This window comes from Peromyscus californicus, unplaced genomic scaffold (genome assembly GCF_007827085.1).
Source record: "Peromyscus californicus insignis strain IS unplaced genomic scaffold, ASM782708v3 Scaffold_5__1_contigs__length_169319896, whole genome shotgun sequence".
NCBI classification, from domain to species: Eukaryota; Metazoa; Chordata; class Mammalia; order Rodentia; family Cricetidae; genus Peromyscus; species Peromyscus californicus.
The window spans coordinates 118,375,483-118,398,111 of NW_026294573.1; positions in this window are offsets into that span (position 1 = coordinate 118,375,483).

Consider the following 22,629-nt stretch of genomic DNA (forward strand, 5'->3'; position numbering starts at 1 on the left):
CTGAAGTCAGTTAGTTTTCTATGTTCTTTGGGCTCTTTTCACTAGAGAAGGGCATGCAGAAATGAATAACTGCTCACCAATCACTCTGTTTTCAAAGGATTGTCACTATTCTCAGATGTTTCTCACATCAATGGTTAGGGAAGTGTGTGTGTGTGTGTGTGTGTGTGTGTGTGTGTGTGTGTGTGTGTGTGTGTGACTTACACATGCACAGTCACATCTATATGCATACAAATGTGTATGCACATTCACTCTCTACCTTACACTGAGCACAGATTTATCTCAGAAGGCAAAAAACTCGATAGGTGTTAGTCAGCCTTCAACTGTATGAACCTTGTTTGCCCTATGTGCAGATACCCTAGTTAACATACTTCCTTGGGTTGAAAGTCTTGAACTTGGTCACTGGGTTGATTGCATTTTCTCATTCTCTTTGTAGAGTCCTGATTTTTACCACTTTGCAAAAGAGCTTTTTGAATCAAGTCACTTGCAAGGATTATCAAGGGAAAGAGAAATGGAAGGAAAGATTTCAAAATTGTATTTCATATTTCACAAATATACACTGTCTTAAGCTCCCACACATATATTTTTCTAGTAAAAAGAGAATAAACATTTTCACTACTCTGCCTTTTAACATAGTATAGATTCATTTTTTATTTATTTTCATTTTTTCTTAAAATATTGATTAAATGTTGCTTATTGCTTGTAGCATATATTTCTTTGCTTCAAGCAGTGTTTAAAGCAAGGTCAGTAACTCTAATTTCTAATTCCATTTATGAAAATATCTCCTTGCATGACCCATTTGAATCAAATCCAGGAATATTTAATGAGGATGTGCTAAAACAGATCCTGCATACAGGACAAGTGTTTTTGAATTTATACTGTTTTAAAATGCAAAATACTCGAACTTATTTACAATTAAACAAATGTCAGAACAATATAATCATCTCAGTAATATATAAATCTCTTTCCACATATAGAGATTTTGATATAATCAGATTCATGCATTGTATTTGTATTGTGCTGTTAGCCATCTGTGAATGCACTTAAGAACTTGTGTGTTCTGCATACATAGATGCAGACATTTAATACACATGTTATTATGCATGAATTTTTGAAAGTATTAATTTACATTACATTATGAACTGGGCCATGAAATCTTGCTTCCTTTCCTTGAGAAACGAGATAGTCTCTTTTAAATTTTTGTTCACAAAGCTATCTTACAAAAATAAAGGGAAGCAGCAGTGGAAATAGCAGTTTTCATAATGAGCCAACCTTAAAAGTTCAAGTCAGTACTGAGAGAAAATTGGAAAATTATTAGGATCAAAGGTCTAAATTCCATGAGCAAGATTTAATAAGAAAGTTTTCTATTATTTACTAAATACAGTTTTAAGTGACCAAGGTAAAGAATGACAATGTTTGGCTAATAAATGTGTTTTGTATCAGTTTCTTTGAGAAAGAAAGGGTAAAGGAGGTCAATGGGAAAGTGTTGTCCGTTGCTGATAACTAGCAGGGCACTTGTGAAAGTTTCTTCTGCATTACCATAGTTTAAAACTCTGTGTTCTAGATTGGAAGTGAGAAGCATGGCAGGATACAGGGTTATTGCTTACATTTTTAACCAAATATATAGTTTTTAATTTCTGAGGCAAGAATAATTGAGAAATAACAACTGAGGCATTGCATTCAAAAGCTGTAATTGCAGCAAAATCAATTAGACAATTTTTTCTTGTTCACATTTGAAACTTTGACATCACACATCCCGTTTATTTGCTTCTGGCCTAATAACCTTCTTCATGCTGGGAAAAAATCTTTGTTCTCTGATAGAAGTAATAAAGCTGTCTGCACGATTCTCTCTTGTGAGACATGGAGTGTTCCTATTTTATTTAATCTATTGGTGTGCAGCCTTTTCAAAGTAAATACTTCACAAATGCTGAACAGAGAAAGACATGCAAGGGGCCTTGCCCGAGGAGTGTAAAAATTAAAAAGAGCCCTGTGAAGAAATAATGATGGCTCTATAAAAAAATTAAATAAATACGAACTCCGGGTCAAACGGGCCTTGACTCTCAGCTGCTGCTGGAGTGAGGAGTGCTTCATATTCTACCAGCCCCCTGCTCCATTAACTTGCCCCTGTTGAATAGAAAGCATCTAGAAAATGAAGAGATCTAAATGCCAGCAGGAGCTGAGCTGCATTCTTCTAGGCATGTCCTGAGCCTAGTCACCCAGAACCACTGGTGATCCCTGGACAAAGCTGCACACAGCAGGTGGCCATATCAAGAAATTTTCCTCCTGGAATTAGATATTATCCCAGGAATCACTACTGAGTCAAACATAATGCCCCATCCTGCTGGGTCAAGTAGGATTCCATTTCAATTTCTTTACACAACGATGCGTTTCATCTTGTCTGCGTACAATGACAGTGCTCAGGCATGAAGTAAATTGAAGTGCCTGAAAGGCAGAATTGTCCCTTGAACCTGCAGCATTCCCAACCCCAGAAACATACATTGTCAAGTGAGTTCCAGATAAGCAGGGTCTTCAGTAAGTATTTGTGCTGCCTGGCTTCCTTTAATCATACTCCCTTTTGTAAAACGGATTTTCGAGGGGAAAGATAAATCATTGCAGAGGGGAGAAAAAAAAGGTCATTTTCAAAAGCTTAAGAGGTTCATTTTGTGTGTCTTTCCAAGGTGAAAAAGGTAATTCAGAGAAGTGAACGTCTTTTGGGATCAGCTTAATTCATCCTTCATATTACCAATGAAAACTATTGAAATACGGCTGAACGGGGTTCTTTATAACAATGTTCCTACAGACAGGAAGTGATGATTCTTTTGTATGTTTGCCAGCTTAGTATCCAAACTCCAGCAAATGAAATTTGGGGATGAGAACAAGATTTTCTTCCACCTTCTGGTCAAAAAGCATGAGTTTTCTGGCTTGTTTGACAGATATATTTCGATACTTTGGCGATGATGTATTTCTGCCTCTAGAGCTTTGAGCTAGCATCAGTACAGCTGTGTGGCCAAAGATGTTTTCCCCATGTGACTCCTCTCACTATCGGGTTATGTTTGAGCTCTTTAGATTTAAAGGCATGTGGCAATGTCTGAAGACTAACACTTTACTTTTACTGAGAATTCTTTCTCGAGCAGCCAGAAATTCTGAATCTTGAGATGCATTCCAACAGTAAGAACAGCTCTTCTGAATATTTTCTGGAAAGAATTGCTACACAAATAAGAACTATTTTTAACTTAATGATTTTTAATATTTGAAATAAATTATTACGCAAGAGTGACTGCTGAAACAGAAAGGGAAAATAGGGTGTATTAAGTAGCTGGGTATTTAGTGCATGTTTCCTATAACAGTTTTACTTTTGGTTTCTTCGGTGAAAGCATGCATTTTTCAGCCATATTGAAGATCCTTTAGAATCCAAAAGCAAACATCTTTCACATCATTAAGGAAGACTATACTTCTCTTACTGTTGCTTTATTTTGGAAGTTAATGTTAATATCAAACAATGATCTTTACACTGGAGTCTGGGCTAATACAAAATATAAGGATGCTGTCTACCTGATGCATCATACTACAGTCGCTATCTTCCAAACTGTGTATGTTAAATTATGACTTCCTCTAATCCTGCACATTTATCAGAGGCAGAAAAAGCCATTCATAGTTTTGTCCAATTACCACATAAAATTTAATCAGAGTACTCTATAGAATATTTAAAAGATAAACAGCTGGTGTATGAAAGAGAAACAACTATTATATAATACTTACCTTAAAAAGGTCAATTGAAACAACTCGACACATTGAAAAGGAATAATTACGTGCACTTAGAAATTGTATTAAATGAAATTTGAGCAAAATATGTGATTATAATGCCACTCTTTCTTATTACTTATAATGCTTTTCATTATTCATTCTTTTAATGAAAATGTCTGCAGTACCTCTTAGACCTAGATTATGAGGGAGCTCTATTTCGCAAATCTTTGCCCAGGTGTCTACCACACTGAGAAAAGACAAGATATTTTAATAGTTGTCTTTTCACTTTTCCCTAAATGTTTATGCTCCTTTAACTTGTTTAGGTCAATACTAGTAGTCCAATGATTAATACATATTTTCTTATGGTAAACACTTCGAAATTGTAGCTCATATTATAAATATTTTAAATATCCTTCATTGCTTTAATCCTGAGTTTTCTAAATGGATCATCAACTTGTTTGAATTAAATAACAAATAAAACAAATAACAAATACACAACTCACATGATAATAATGAAAATTTTCACATCATATCATTCTAGAACTTAATTCAAACTTCTAAAGATTTTTATTTATTTATGTAATAATTATTGTTACAATACAAATTTGTCTTTGAGGTTCTTCATTGGCATCACAATCACCGAGGAAGGGCTTTCGGATGGAATATTTTAATTCACTGAGGGCTTTTTTCAGCTTTTATGTAAGACTGTTCATTAAAAGTATAAGAATCTGTGCATAAATACCCTAGTGAGCCACATAAAAATTTCAAAGGAAAATATTTTTCAATGGCATTATTTCACAAGGAAATTTCAGAATGGAACTCTCAGTTTCTACTTCCTTATCGAATTGTCAGAGTCTCCCAGTATGATCTGGCTAGACTGTCACTCACTCTGTACCCACGTAGACCTAATCATGCTCTCTTAGTGCCCCGAATGTTGAGATTTCTGGTGAGTGCCAGTCTGCATGGCCACAGCTTTGCAAACTGTTAAGATGCAAAATTATGACAGCAAAAGTAAGGGGGAAACTATGACCTGGAGCTGGTGTATCACATTCACTTAAATATCACTAGTCATAGCAAGGCCATGACTAAGCAGAGGAAGTAAGCCAGCACAGTGCTATTGTGTGTCTACAAGGGATTCAGGACACCTTCTTAGGGAGCAGAATTGGGGAGTATAACCAGTTTATCGACCAGCCTTCTGCTTTCACATTCTCAAAGAAGTTAGACTTCTCTAAGGTCTCTAACTTTAGGTGAAAGGATTTCCCTATTAGGACCTGAACTTCTCTCAGAAGATATAAGTTTGATATCAGAGGTGGCATATATCTGCATCATCAAGTGAATGCTCCTGTGATTGCTGGTTCAGTTGCACTCTGTGTCTTCACTTTATTATTAACATGTCTTAGTTATTAAAAAGAGCATCTTTATAAGTGAAGAAAACACCTGTGCACACTTGAAGACAGTGAAGCATTGTACTGGACATAGAGGCTTGTAGTTCCCTTAAACACAGGAATTGCTCAACTGCCACTCAGGTCAGGGATGAAAGAGAGGAAGCTGAACCCACAGATGCATCCTGTAATATATTCTGCACTCCCCATCACTTTGTGTCCTGAAGATTATTTCTTTTATATAATCAGTTCCCAAAATGTTTCAGATCTACCATTCAAGAGACAATATTTGTCCCCAGGGACAAGAAAATATAAAATAAAACATGTTTTTAAAAGAAGACAAAAGTAAAGAATAGACTGTTTGTTTTGGATGGTGTTTTAGAGATACGAGGGAAGAATCAGGTTTAAAAATATATGGAATGTGATGGAAGTTGGGAATTCCATGTCTAAGGGACAAAAGGAAGACACTGATTATTATGGCCAGGAAAACAACAAGAACTCACTACATGAAAGCTGCAATGGCTTTCTCGTTGCCACACAGGTTAATGAAACACTTCCTTGACAGCAAAGGTTGGGACACCATAGCTATAGCATGTAACTCATAATGAATTGAATCTCAGTCTTAGTAAAATACAAGAAAACAATTATCAAAAGAAAAAAATGAAACTATGGTCTGGATAAAGAAAAAAATAAATAGTACGAAGAAATGAAGGCGGTAAATAATTAGTATTCGTTGCTTGCTCCCACATTGCAGATAATTATAAGGCAGCCTGAAGGCAAGAATGAAGCAAAACATGAACTAACCTACTTGGGTGGACATTTTTGGATGAATGATTATGGCCAATAGAGGATCATAAGTTATTAAATTGGGTATCTTACATTAATAAAGGTACTGAAACATTTTCTTCTCATAGCCAGTCTTACAGTGAGAACTAAAAATAATTCTATTAACATACTCTAGAAAAAAGCCAAAATGACATGTTAGTGAAATATATACTGATTGAATAATTCTCAGAAATTGAAGCAATGTAAAATACAATCTCTGATATCTTAAGCTATTGGTTGACTTTAGTTCTTATCATGTTTCCAGACAAAATTTGCAGTGAACTCATTTTCTTTCTACTATTACTAGGGAAAATGTGATGTTGCTAAAATTATATTACAGAAAAGGGGAAAAAAGGCCCTGTTGTGTAGAATATAACTATCCAAGTGAGTTCTAGTTTACTATAATAAAGCATAGAGTTAATAACTGAGGATAAATACTTGAAGGTAGTGAAGCAGAAAGAAATGATTATACTGGGGATATTGCATCTGTACATATATTTTGTGATGTTGAGATTTGTCACAGATAAAGCATCTCTGTTTTTTTTTTTTTTTTCGTGTGTATTATCAAGTCTTTTGAAACACCAAACTGAGTCTCATAAGAGCAAAGTTGACAAGGAAATGAGTGTAAATCTAAGACTGAAAATGAAAACATGGGTTCATCCTATGGCCTCAGAGTGAGGAAGAGCAATCTTGGAAAGGGCTCCAGGCATTTATTGATGATGACATGAGGGGAAAAACAGTATAGAACTGAAGGAAACAGATGTAGCTCCATGAGAAGGCACACTCTGATCACATCTTGATTTCTAATTAAGAAAAGGAATACTGCTGTAACTTGTTTGCTTTAGAAGTTCAACTGTTCTCCAATTCCATCTTCAAATGGACAACCTATTTCTTCTGATCAACCCAATTCAAACAATAATTATTGAGGTCTCGTCATAGATACCAAATGAGTGGCAAGCTTATATATGTGAGAAGATACAGTGTCTTCTACTGATGTTTTCCCAATCAACTAATCTGTTGGACAGGTGTTGAATGACAGAAAGTAAACAGACCATGCAAAGAGGTTGGCCTTAAGAAGCAGTGTGAATCACAGGCTACGAATTTGGAGAAAAAGGCAACAAGAAGGACAGAATTCACTTCAAAGAAATCATTCGTAATTAGTTCAGAGGATGAATGGGATTTCACTATACAGAAAAGGCAGGTAAATGGAAGGCCATGAATAAGCATCTAGTGAATGGAAGAACTTGTGCAGTTGATGTCTACCAGAAGTGATTTACACAATAAAAAAGGAAGGCTGGCATCATCGCTGACCATTAATGATGTACAGGTCATTGTTATGAAGAAGCACCATGGTAACAGTAAAAAGGTATGATGGAACAAAGTACAAACCTTTTCCTGTTAGTAATTTGGCATCAGTGAATAAGACTACTGATAGAGAGGTGGCAGTAATTCTCCTTTTCTTTTGCACGCAACCCTCCATCCTGTACCATGTTTTAGTCAGTGCTTTTCTCCTTGAAAACTACACCAGAAAACCAACAGTCATCAATTACATTGTTCTTATAGGAAACTAGACCATGTAAGCCAAAATACAAATACAGTAAACTTCTAACTAGTTTCCAACTTCATTCAGTGGATCCCCCACATTATTTCAAATTTTGCTGATTCTGTCTTTTTTTTTTTTTCAGAATCCCTAACATGGGTCTTAATAATTATAGACTGCAAGTTTACTTATATTATTTATTTTTCATTTTAGTATTTTTTTACTGTATTGGTTTTCCTATATTCTTTATCAATCTTTCCAAGTCATCATTTGGACTGTTTCTAGATACTTATATCTAAGTTCTGAATTCATAATACTGAAAATCAAAAGGCTTGATATGACCTTTAAAGTAACTACTTTTCTATATAGAAATTCTGTCTCTGAAATTTTATTGTGTATCATTAATATTTAATAATATTAGTTTGTTAAATGTTATCCTACAATTTTTTAATTTTTTTTGTAACTTAATTGCAATCTGTGGAGTTTAAGTATCTGCTTATCATAAATTTGCCTCCATAAACCTTAGTTCATTAAAAACAGAATGCTCACTTTTAATAATGGAATTTTAAATAGAAAGTTTTGCAGAGAACCTATTGAACGAATTATTTCATTGCTCTCCTAGTTTTTCAAATTTGACTTCATTTATGAAGTTCACCTTAACTAAACCTCTAAAGGTCCTATCCCATGGTTCTATCCCAGGAAATGAAGGATGTGGTATAGAATGTAGATAACTCATGACTTTAACATATAGCACAATGTATGTTGCAACACAGAATGTATAATCGCTCAATGCTCAATTAACTGAATTGGAGGGAAGGAAGAAATGTCCACAATTTCTGATTCATGGAGGGACTCTGCCTCTACAACTGCACCAACCACAAGGATGCTGTGATTCATACCGCTTGTTGTACCAAGCCTTCTGCCTGCTGGTGAACAGCATTCACTTTTATATTAAAAATAAAAGCAGGCAGTCTTACAGTAGGATCTGGGTCCCTTTAAATGTATGATTTAAAGCTTCCTTAAAAAAAAAAAAAAATAAAAGCCGGGCGGTGGTGGCGCACGCCTTTAATCCCAGCACTCGGGAGGCAGAGCCAGGCGGATCTCTGTGAGTTCGAGGCCAGCCTGGTCTCCAAAGTGAGTTCCAGGAAAGGCGCAAAGCTACACAGAGAGACCCTGTCTCGAAAAACCAAAAAAAAAAAAAAAAAAAAAAAAAAAAAAAAAAAAAAAAAAAAAAAAAAAAAAAAAAGCTTGTTGGTGCTCTTAACTTGGATCCAGGTTCAGATCCAGTACCAACATGACAGCTCACAACTGTCTGTAACTCCAGTTCTAGGGGATCTGACACCTTCATACAGACATACATGCAGGGAAAACACCAATGTGAATGAAATAAAAATAAACAAACATTTTTTAAAGTTCTTGTCTATTGGCAAAATTTTAACATTTATTGGGGCACCAAATTCAAGAGAAAAAAGACTGTAGATAGTATGTCACGACCATGTTTCGCAAGCAATTTGTTCTCATTTTATAAGTATTTTATTTTCTCACTGTGCATTATTATTTGCTGATGTATCACCTATACTTTTTATTTGCAACCTCTTCTCAGGTCACTGACTTCATAAGCAAACCAAAAAGTAGATTGAAATACAGCTGAGAATTTAATTCAAGAAAAATAGAAAGATGATTAGTAAACATTATATTTTATGATGTTTGCTAATGAATAACAAGCTTTTTGTTATAGCATATTAAATACAATCATTCTTTTTCCTCATTATGGAAAATGATATAACCAATTTCACATCATGTAACAAAAGATACCTAATAAAACATCAAAGTATCTTCCAAGAGTGTATACAAAGAAATGAAAAGACATACACTGATATGAGAGATGCAATTACAGAATTCCATTCACTCACCAGGCTATACTGAAAGAACTTTAGTACCTTTCTGAAGGATCCAAAATTAGCAGAGTTTACATTAAAAACTTGGAGCAGTCAATTCATCAATTTATTGCTGTTGTGAAATCTTGCAATATGAAAAAAGTATTAGATTTTTTATGCTTTATAATGAAAGTAGACTTAAAACCATCTTTGAAAGGGCCTTTCTTTGTGGAGGAATTCTGTATTAATATAAAAAGGGTAAAAGCAGGAGACCACTTAACAGCTCAAATGCCCTCTTCTGAACTTAGCAAGCTTTATGCATTTTGTCCACAGGAGACCTATACTGCTTCCTGTGGGTTTTCATTAGCATGTGTAATATGTTCATTGTGATACAACAAAGCAATATTGGTATAAAATTAACAAAGAGAAGTTTTGAGATTCTTCATAACAAAAATCTTGTTGGATAATATAAGACAATTCATATGTAACCTGCTTTGACCACAAAACGTTTGGAGAATGCAATATAGGCCACCTCTGGAAACTCAATTATTTTTTCTCTAAAATTATATTTTTACATGGCATTCAGGTGCACAATAGTAAAGTATAGAACAATGGATGGAAATAGCTTTGTTGATAGTGAAATTATTATGATCAGGAATGTGTCATGTGTCTTCTCCAAAAATAAGTTACTCTAATTCAAGTCAGTTAAGAACAACAGTAATGAAAAATTCCACTAGATATTTTAAATGATAAAAAATTACATTGGCGAGACCTAAATGTAATTGGTAAATATTTTCCACTGTGTTTCATAGCAACAACAAAATGGTTTTATCATTTATGAAGAGGAAAATTGATGTATCATCCAAGACTGAACACAATGCAAAACATTTCTTCAGAGAGGTGAGGAACTAGAGTGGAAAGCTCTTTGATCCTTGGAAACAGCAAACTGCGTGCACAGACCAAGCTGCATGCACAGACCTCTGCTTCTCTTTAGTGAGACTCACACAGTCGTGCCTCATGCACGCGCATACTCACAGTGCTCACTTCAAGTCAAACAGTTGCTGTTTCTACTTGAACTGATTAAGATATATTTTTAAAAAACAGGCTTCAGGCTTTTGAAATGGCACCCGTAATGCCAAAGTGACATAATGCTGCACTTCTATAATTCAAATAGGCTGTCGCTGAGGCGAGGGGACCTAGGGCCTCTGTGCAATTTCTTTTTCTTTTCTTTTCCCTCTTTTTTTGTGAGTTAAGCAGATTTACTCTTTAACAGGGGAACTTCAGCAGATGATTATGACATCAAAGTGTGACAGACAGTGATTATGTACTGTGGGGAGAAAATGCATTTAAAAAGAGACAATTCATTCTTGTGGCTTAAAGGGACAATTTCTTTGGTCAAAAGTAAAATAAACTGTCTCATTCCATGCTCCTTTTTGAAGGAGAGTGGAAGCTTAGTCTATTTCATTAGGTTGTTCATTTCCTTTCGTATCACAGAATCTCACGGTCTCCTCACATCTTCACATCCTTTTTCTTCCCATTCAATCTGCACAGCCCAGGGATGCTGGGTGTGACCCAGTGACTTACTTAACTTGAGGACTTATACCAGCAGGTTTCAAAGCACTTAAGATTTACTGCAACTGGCATCAGGTCTCATTGCCATATTTTATTTTGTTTTATTTTATTCAACCCTTTAATAATCTTTTTTCCAATTTGTTGCCATCTTTGATTTTAATGAAGTGCTAGACAATGCATACAATACTGTGTAGTGAGATTTTTGTGGATCTATTGCCAAAATTAACTATTAGTGATCATTTGCTTAAGTTATATTTATTTTTCTATTTCTAGTTCATAGCCTAGTTAATTGTTTTAATAAAATACATTGTTAATATTATTGAGTTATATTGCACATTACTTGGTATGACATAGCCCAAAGTAACTTGTATTTAGTTTGTCCTGTTTTAGGAAAACCTTGGTAATCATTTCCACCTTAATTCTTAAGCAAAAGTTCTGCTCTCCATGTAAAACTGATGTGTACCATATGGAATTGTAAAATAAATATGAATATTCTTTCTTATGAAATTGTAAGTAATGCTTTATATATTTATGCTTTTTTTGTAGAATAAATACCAGTCGTGATATGGCACCTATATTTTTAAAGATATTCATTCCTCTGGAGTCCTAGAATTATAAACTTTTAAAGTTATGTTTCCTATATAACAAAACAAAGTATACCATTTAAACATAGGCATTTCTAAAATGTTCGATTTACTCTCTGAATGCACCAGTTGTTAAGAGGTTATCATTGATGGCTCTGGGATGAGATTAAGATGAACAAGTGCATGAAATGGCAGGGCATGTTTAGTCAAAATGATGCTATGTCTTGGCTTCTGAACTGAATCTTAACTAAGCAGGATTTTTTTTTAAAGTTGGTTGAAGCATTCACAAAATTTCCAGTTGAAAGCAGAATACACACTTTTGAATGCATTATAAATTAGATAATTTTTGTAGAAAATTTTATTAAAAATACAGGAACTGAGAGGAATCGTCAACATATTTTAAAATGAAAAATAATTTAAATATATTAGAGTGTATATAAACACATATATACACATACATATAATATATTATATATGTGTATATAAATATAATACATATTATTATATATACACCTTCTATTGTATTTAAATTTCATTTTTTGAGGTAAAGTTAGAAAGTTGAAGAAGAATGTGTTATTAAACTCAAGTATGGTGCTGAGCAGAAAGCTTACCAGTTTCACAGTCTGCCATGCCCAGATACTCAATTAATAATTGATTATACAATCTTCAGGTGAATATTCTTATATATTATGTCTTAAGATATTCATTTGTTAAGATCTTTGTTGCTATTATTTGTTGTTTTTGTTTTAATCATGTAACTCTGGTTAGAAAGAATATTATCAAATAATATTTTTTGTCATTTTAAAGTCTCCATTTAAAAAAATCCCATATTGAATGACAACAGCTTCCCTGTCTAAACAAATTCTGAATGAATTTTGTTTTTCTATTTGGTTCAGTTGTCCTGGCTCCAAAGCATGTACCTACTTATCTACTGATCCATTCATCTTCTATCTACCTATCAATTATTTATCTACCTCCCTATCCATGTATCTGCTTTCTTCCCATAAATCTCAACCTTAGCACACCAATAATTTCAGATGGTTAAACAAACGTATTCTAGAAACATTATTTAAATATTTTTGACTTATGAAAAATATCAACAGCTGTTTATCTTGGCCTTTACCCTGGCCCTGTTGGTTTTTTAACTCCTTCAAGCAGCCCTTCCCAATTGACTGTTTCTATAGCATTTAATGCCGGTAAGCTACACCTCTTCTTAGTAAATGCCCTTTCCTATCTATTCTACAAAATATCTTCATTTATTTTTATTTTTGAGGTTATGGTATAATCATATTTCTCCCTTTCTTTTTCTCTCTCCATACACTTCCATATGCTCCTTGATCTCCTTCAAATCCATTGCCTCCTTTTTCATTAAATGTTGTTATATGCATATAATGTAGGTGTAATATATATCTTGCTCAAATTGCACATTACTTCGATATATATTTTCAGGACTAACCATTTGATATTGAGAAGCAACTGCTGTGCTCTTCCCTGGAGAAGACTATTTCTTCTGCTCTCAGCATTCCTTAGCTGCCTGTAGTTCTTTATATAGGGTTGAGACCTTGTAGACTTTTTCATGTCCACTTTGACATGTCTACTGGTGCTGTCCTTTGTCAGCTCATGGTAAGCAGTCTTTTGGATGAGTCTTTGTGGGTGTAGCTTCTGGCATTCCAAGGAGAGATGGTCTCACAACAAACTTCCTGATCTTTAATGGGCTCTCACAATCTTTAAGCCCATTCCCTCTAAGTTTTTTCTAATTTTAACCATCATAGAAACATTATCATGGAGAATGGAAAAATCCTGGATTGACATGTGAATGAGGGATAAAGTCCTAAATGAATGTGCATTGTTGACTGAGCAGAGCCATGCCAAGGACATGGGAATGGAACAAGCCTTCTTGGTAAAGTCCAGATATGATTAGCAAAGCCTTTGTCCAAGTAAAAATGTGTGAAAAGTTAACAATTGTAGTGTCCTCCTCCAGGTGGCTGTAACCTGAGACTGCTCACCTACAAAGTCCTTCTACATAGATTAGCTAACTCCTCTCTGTGCTTTGCATAGTAAGGACACCTAGGTTATGGTTTGTTTATTAGGTGTACTCCAACAGATCAAGCACAGTTCACCAATGGATAACTTTTCTGTATGTGTCTCTTTCTTCAGTCTCTCATCAGTTCTCATCATGTTTCCAGGACCAAGCCATGCACTCTCTAAGTGGTTTCACTTGGTTTTGTTTTCCCATAGGTCTCTCAAACTTGCTAGTGGGACATGTTGAATCTAAAGTCAGGCACTCCTAGAACATCACTACTCATTTATCCTGTATGACAGACATGTAATAGCCATATTTATATAGGGTTATTGTAAACAACAGATAAGATTATCAATATAACATTGTAACTTATCTATACTTTATGAAAATTAGTACTTTATGAATTTATTAATGTATTAATTTCTGAGATAATTATATATAGAGAAAATCCTATGCTTATATGAAGCACTGTTAATTCCTAACAATGAACATAATACAGCTCTACACTTTTCAAAGGTTTATGTTTTATCCTTATTATTCAGAAATATTTACCAGATTAATACATTTAAGGTATAAAAATCGTTTTATTCTTATACATTTACTATCTATATAGATATTTATGAAACTAGGCAAGCAAGAAAGATTATATCTGGTCCTGTCATTTACTTCAGTGTTACCATTAGCATCCCCATTGTGCAGATAAGGACAATATTTAGCATTTAACAATGCTTCCGGTTGAATATTATCCTAATTACAATCAGACACTATGTTGTTTTTACATCTTTTGCTCATCATCATTTTTGCTGTATACCTGCTTTATAACAATCAATATGAATATATTTTTAAGCTTTTAAAAATAATTATCTAAAATATTTCTTCCTTTTTTCTTCTTTCTTTGATAATATGTTTTCATTTTCAATTATAACAGCTTTGGGTAATTCCTGCCAAAATAAATTATGATTTGATAAGAAGGATATTCTTAGTATCATGTGATTTGGACTTGGTACACAGCTGTCAGCATTGCTGAGAAAGGTCATATGATGGGGAGTTGCTATGTAGCTGGCAGCGTTGCTGAGGGGAGGTTCTAAAACTTAGAGGTGGGGCCTAGCTGTGGGAAGTTGGTATCTGGTTCTTGGTTCCCTCCTGTATCACTTTCTGCTTCCTCTCTACAATAAAGTGATGAGCCCCTTTGTCTCAGACTATGAAGCTATGGTGTTCTGTCCAGAGGAATAAGTGACCATCTACTGAAGCTGAACCGAAGCAATATTTCCTCCCTTACCAGGTATCGGGACACATTATTCCAATGAAATTCTCCTGATCCAACTTATTAGTAAATTTTATGAGTACCAAAGCAAATCAAGCATGAAGGAATGGTGAACAATTGTGTTTAAATCTTAAAAACATAGGATGTTGGATACTTCAAAAAATACTTTTAAAATTTGAGAATTGTGAATAAATTTACTTCTCTAGTTTGTATTTTATGATTATTTTTAAAACACTCTATGCCTCAGTTACTTCATATGTTATATAGGGAAAATACAAATAGCCAACTCATCAGGTTTTGTACAGATAATATGGATTAATATGTGTAATAATCTTAGGAGGAAGGATATAATTGCTTGGGAGTTAGTTTTGAGATTTTGATTTCATTTGGCTCACAAAGCCAGCCTTATTATGATTTTCTTTATTAAGTAAATAAATAATTCTACTGTATAAAGAGAGAAAAATAGATTTATCTCACAACTTAAATATAACAGAGAAAGGCAAAACAGAAAGGTGTAGTTTTTAGCTCATTTCAGAATAACAAAGCAAGTTTTGGTTGGCATCTTCAGTTAGTGAATTCATAGGTTCAGTTAGAAAAATACTCATGGGTCTTTGCAAGAAGTCAACTATCAAGATGTAGAGAAGGTTTCCCTCATTTCATGAGAGCCTTAGTTAGAGATTTTCCATTGCTTTTACAAAGGAGGCTGCCTAATTGATAGCATAATGTCCCCCTACTTGAAGCATTGTGAAGGGAGATTCTTTACTACCTCAAAAAGTGTTAGAAATACTAAATAAGCCTTTTTGCATTGTCAGTCATGGCTTCAATACACCAAGGAAGTATTTTCTAGTAGCAGATTATACAAAACTTGAGGCAAAAAGGAAATGTGTCTTGGGTAAGTCTTGTTTAGGTAACATATTGATAAGATTTCATGGATGCAATTTCCTGTCATGGATAGAAGACACTATGTCCTAGCAGACATGCCAGTTCTTACAATCTAACCATACCTTCTATTTCACAATGTTCCCTAAGGCTTAGGTGAGTGATGGTGTTGTAGATGTTAATGATTAGCAATGGAAAACCCAAAGTTAGTTGTTCTTTTCATTCTGGCCAGTTGTGTTCTTCTGTAGTGGTATCAATCTACTGCAACAAAAAGCTTCTATGAAGCATCATGCAAACTACACTTATTTATAATTATAAGAATAAAGATTTAGGATGCAATTGAAAATTATACTAGTATATATGCATATATATGTGTACACACAGACACACAGACACAGACATAGACACACAAATATATATATATATATATATAAAATGATGAATTTCACAGGAAGTTGGAGAGAGACATGGGAGTCTTAAGGGAAAAGTGTTGGAGGGAATTGATGTAAAAATAATATATCTGTAGGAAAGCCTCAAATGATAAAGTAATTTTTTAAAGCAAATCTTAAGTTTAAGTATTTATGAAGGATCAGAAGAAAGTAAAGACATTTAACTCAAAGAAAAATGTTGTCTCCCTCTTGACTTAGTTTATTTGCATCTGTTGTAGTCGATGCTTCTCATAGTTCATTGTAGAGGCATATATGGCTGTCAGGAATCTTCCTTTGAAAGGCAATATTACCGGCAAAGGTCATTACTGTTCAGTCAGATAACCACATCACATGTAGAGAGGAGATCCTTATGTAGTTATCCAACGGGGAGAACGTACATTGTGTGACCACTAATTTTATAACTTTCTATCTTAAACATATGTAACAAGATAGTGTCGAATTGGACTTGGTCATAATGATTGTAAAGACTGATTATATTACATCACAACTTCAATTTAACAAGGTAAATGGTATGTAAAATGCTGTGATTCCAGTAATCAAATCTCCAGCCTAATCTCAATGTGGTCCCTACCAGGCAAATATGTTGCTCTCCACATGAGCTTTCTCAGTCTTGATAATCAGGTCTTTGTAATCCCTGCATTCCTCTCAATCTACTGTGGAAGGCCGGTGTGCAAATGTGAATATTATACCAGAAGCATCCCAGGACTTGCAGAGCTCTGGGATCAGGTTCCCTCACTAATGAACTTTTTTTGTTGCTATTACTGAACCTTCAGCCACCACTGATCTAGAACAGCTATGATTAAAGTGTATACATCCAAACCAACATGTGTTCAGAACTGCCATCGACCTCTCTGAGACATATTTTCCAAGTAACTGTAGAAGGCTCATGTGAAGATAAACTGTCTAAATGAACAAACATTTTGTTTTGGTTTTTGCCCTCCATATTGTATAGGAGACACAAAAGTCATAACAAACACCCAGGTGAGAGACTGCAACTCAGACTTTAAAATACCATGTATTCTTCCATGACCAGTTAAGCTTAAGCTTTTGGAGACATATGAAAATGGTAAAGAGAACTTCCCCACCTGCCTACACAGTCAAGCTCATTATTGACCTCTTTCTCCCTTTCTCTCTCTAGATCTTTCCCTTTCTCAAAACAAAACAAAACAAAACAAAAACACAATCATAAGACAAAAACAAGGTTTAAAATGAACAAAAAAAAACTAAGACAAAAACAAACCAACAAACAAAACAAGCACACGTGAAAAATAAGAGTCTCTTTTGTATTGATGAACTATTACATGGCATGAGGCTTGCCCTACACTGTGACTGATATTGCTACTCCATTGGAGAAAATTGATTATCTCTTTCCAAGCATTAGGGGTTAAACTTTGTATTCACTTTACTTCTCAGTGCTATGCTTTTGTCTGAATTGGACTTGTGTGGGGTTTTGTGGGTGCTGTCACAATCTGTGAGAGTTCATACGTGTGTCAGTTCTGTTGCATAAGGATGATGCTGTTTCTGTGAAGTCACCTAATACCTCTGGCTCTTAGAGTATTTCTGTCTCTTCTTCAATAGATCCCTGGGCCTTGAGTGGAAGGATCTGATGACTATTTAAGGATGAATGAATGATCCAAGGTTTCTCACTCTCCATATGTTATCCAGTTGTGGGTCTCTGTGTTAATTACCATATACTACAACAAGAAGAAGCTCTGATAAGGGTTGAGTGATATACAAATTATTAACAATCTATGGCTAGCTGGGGGTGGTGGTGGTACACACCATTAATCCAGCACTCAGGAGGTAAAGCCAGGCAGTTGTCTGTGAGTTTGAGGCCAGCCTCGTCTACAGAGCAAGATCCAGGACAGGCATCAAAACTACACGGAGAAACCCTGTCTTGAAAAACAAACCACAACAACAAATAACAAAAATAATCTATGGCTGTAGCTACACATTATTAGGAGTCATTTTATTGCAATGTTTATTTAGCAGAATAATAGAAGTAGGCTTTCTCCTAGGGTCCATGCCGTAGCTGGTCTCCAGACCTTGACCACTTCAGCAGTATAGGAATGGGTTCCATCTCATACTGTGCCTTCAAACCAACTTAAAAGAATAACTGAAGATAAAATAATGATTAGAAGTCATCTGTTTTAACCACTGTAAACTTCAAAAAGAGCAGGGAAGTTCTTGTTTGTTAGTCGGGTTAATTATGAAACTTCATCTTCTCTAAATGGAATTCATATATAGTTTACAATTATTTTTTCATTGTAGTAGTTGATTTTCATGCCAAAATAAAAAAAAAAATTAATGGAGTTTTGTTATACTTGTATTATTTTGTATATGGTAAGTCAAACTGTAAGTTTCATATTTGTTACAAGAGTAAAGTATGTGTGGGGATATTATATAAATTCTTGGATATTTTGTACTTTGCTTCAGGGATAGTTAATGTCGTAATATGTTCTATCTTACCAAATATCACTACACTGGAGAAAACTCATTTTTCCCTTTGTTTAGTTATAACTTGCTTTTATTAAAGTATAAGAATCTATAGCAGTAACTGTTATTTGAGGCCATAAACACCGATTTTAGTCGCAATTTAGTTACTAACTCCAGTCATCTTAACTGGACAAAATAAGTTAAAATATTTTTTAAATATTTGTTAATCAAACCAAAGATTTAATTATGGTGGTTGAAGTAAACTAATTTCTTATCTAGGTTTATAGGATTAAAATAATGTTAATTTACATTTTCAGTAACAAATGAATGTGTTTTTACATTCCCAAATCATTTTATCATGTATTTTATGATGGGATGATTCTTAATTTGGCTGATTTGTGTTCAGTCCAACATAGCTATCTTTAATTATGATAATATAAAACTTTTATATCTTCAAATATTTTTATCACTGTCAACACTGGGTTATTTTCATAAATGATTATATAATAAAATTACAAGTGAGTATGATATCTGAAGAAAGTAAAGTGCTTTACCTGTTTCTGTTATTTTTTTTTTGTTGGCAAAAAATGTAAAGAGTTGACAGTATTGTTTCTTCCTCATAATTTCCTTAAAGAAAATTCTGCTTGGAGTTTCTTCTGGTTGCTCTTCATCCATAGAGTTGGGTGTTCTTATAAAGTGAGTGGGCAAAATTCAACTTGATAATAACAATGGAAAGTTTTAATGAAACAGGGTTCATATTCTGCAATTATCAAGACTTCACATTCCTCCCAGATATGTCTGCACAGAATTTACATGTAGACATAGAAAGTATGTAAACAGTCTCTTTGTTGGTATTTGAGATATTAAGACATTAATTTAAATTGATCAGACATTGAAGGACTTTGAAAATAAAATAATTCACATTAAGTAGTTGCACACATTCTGATATTTTCAAAATGCATACCTAAATTTTATGTATAATATGAATCAGCAGCAAAAGTTGTTTCTCTTCCATCACAAATTGAATTTTCTCTCCTAGATGCTATATATTTGCTCTCTGACTAATACACAAAAAATGCTAAGAATGTGGACAGTTTTCTGTAGCCTTAGTCTTCAGAAGACAAAACAGGAAGCCACCTCAAATGCTCTGAGTTGATCCATCTTTGTGTTCTGAGGACAATGCCTTGAAAATCCACCTGCTGGAAGTCGGTGGTGTATGCAAAGGGATGTCATGGCTATTTGAGAACTGTTGAATACTGAACAGAGGTTTTTCCTGCCCTCAAGCTCACCACTCTGGTTTGCCTGGCTCATTACATGCCAAAACTTTTGATTGATGTGCTCACTTCAGTCACGGGTAATTTTAACTCCTATATTAAGTAGCGGCTGCTTCCACTCCATTATAGTTCTTTGCATGGGGCAAACCAGAGCTCAGGTCTTGTCTATATTGGGCTGACCCTGAGCCGTAGTGTGCTTTTGTTTGGACTTAAGTAGGAGGCAAGCTAATATTTTTAAACTAGCAAACTTGTACAATCTCAGCTTTTCTTAATTGTGGGGATCCCTGTGGTAAAGAGCTTTTCAATGCTACCACATTGCTCCTTAGGAGCTCAAGCCGGTCAGAAATTGCAAAGGCTTTCTCAGTGCCCAGAATTGCCTTTGAAATGGTGGAGATTTACAGGGATTAATAGAATCTGACCAACTCTTGCAGTTGATTTTTACGCCCTACTATCTGTTTGCATTTGTGGAAGTCATTGTACCCTAATCGTAATTTTTGTTTCTGTATCTCAATATTTGCAGTAGCTTAGGTGGCAGAACACACTTGTGGTATTAGCATTTTGAAGTGTACATTCTATACACAGTACTAAACTGAATCAAATAGGGTGGTGATTGATGACTTACATTTCTATTAAATACCAGGAACAATAGTCACATAAATCCTTGTGGAAAAATAATATAAAAAAGCATTAAAATCAGTAAAATTGCAGAGTTAAAACAGAATTTAAAGCAAATGAGTCAATTAAAGAAATAATTTTGATTATAACTCACTTGATTTTAAAATTAAAATAGTTAAAAGTAATAATGACATGTTTATTACAATCATATTGTGGGGTAGGACTTATGTTGCCTTTCATCACTTGCCAGAAATGAATTGAAAGTTTTTGTGCAGTGAAAGAAAGATTGCTATTTTTTTTTCAGTCTGTTTTCTTATGGTTGACCTTAAAGCATGTGGAGTCTGTTAAACAGAGTAATATTCTCAAGAGATATGCTGTGAAGCATAGGAGCCAAGATTTCATCAGCAGGTGCACAAGGAAAGATAGCATAAAAATGGCAAACAATACCAGTATATTACAAATTCTTTAGGAAAGTAAAATCCAGAAGTGCTAATCCAGATGCTTCTGTGCTGTTTCCTTATATACAGATTGATATAATTGGTGGAAACTCCATGCCAGTCTGAAAGACCTCAATGCCTAAGACCTTACCTTTGAATCAAATAAAATGTAACTGAATGTGGAGTGAAAGGCTGTGAATATTGTAATATTTTAACTAATTATTTGAATCCTTAAGTGTGGTGGCATAGTCCAAGTGTACAGGAGGCTTTAAAAGTAACTGATTTTAGAAGATAGTAAGACAAAATAAAGTAAAACAAGTGGATCTTCCATGTGAAAATTGACAAAAATATACATTTTGTATATATAAGGTCTTATTGTCCAGCATGATATTGATATAAGAAGTTTCTTAGGTAATTAATTCATTTAAGGTTGCCTGGAAAGAAAAATTAGAGGAAAGGGTAACAAAAATTAAGGATGAATGAAATATACAACTTACAAGTAAGTCTTATGAATAAAATTTTATTTAAGCATAGCCAGGGCCATTCATTTTCCTACTGCCAAAGGCCCCTTTCACATTATAAAAGCAGAGTTGATTGAGATAGAAATAATGGTAGTGAAGCTTGAAATATATAATATCTGGCATTCTACATATACAGCTTGCCAATATGTGATTTAAAATGCTTTATGCTAAAAGACAGAGACCATTTAAAACAATTTTTAAATATTTTGAAAAAAAATTTAAAAACTTTTAAAATATTGAACCAAGGTAAAAATATCATAAAACAAATAAAATGTTTCATTTGGCATTGCTTCAAACAGCTTAGTAAAATCAGTTCTAACTGGAATAGCAGTGGGCGTTATTTATAGGCATCAAGGAAAAAACAGATAATATTTTTCAATTATAACTTTCAAGGACAGCATGTGTGTACGTATTCATGTATTTCATCATATATATTATGATAGAGAAATAAAGAATTTAATGATAAGTTCCTGATTCTCAATAGTCAGCTTTTCTTTTTTCCTAAAGCAAGATAACTACTTTTTTTTTTTTTTTTCCAGAGCTGAGGACCGAACCCAGGGCCTTGCGCTTGCTAGGCAAGCGCTCTACCACTGAGCTAAATCCCCAACCCCAAGATAACTACTTTTAAACATTTATTTTTTTATGATTTTGTTTTGTGTGTGATTTATTCTAGTTTTCCAATGAGTGTGTACAGCCATAAAAATGCCACAGCTTTTCCTCCAATGAAGTAAAGCATCCGTGGAATTATAGCTCAATTAAGGCACTGGAAAGGGCTCTCACAAGGTTCTCACAATGGGTGGCCAAGCCAGACATGGACATGGCTGGAAGAAGCTTACTCCTTTCTCTCTTTTGAAAAAGCCATCGTTACACAGACATTGCTTTCTCGTGCCTCCAACTCAAAGGGTGATGGCATGGCATTTCCTTTCATTAAACATCGTAAGAATTAATGACTTCTTTGGACATTTGACATTGACACAGAATATGTTGATTATAATGTCAGATGGAGAATCTACACATAACAGAGGAAGACATCAAGATTTAAAAAAATAGAGGAAGAGAGAAAGAAAAGAAGACTTGTGTTGAAAAAAAAAATGACACTGGACATAAGAGGAGCCATATGATATACGAGGAGAAGCTCAAGGTTGGCACCTGAGATCTTTAAATTTATCCTGACTGGTTTGACTGATGATTTTAAGTTTACTTCAAGATG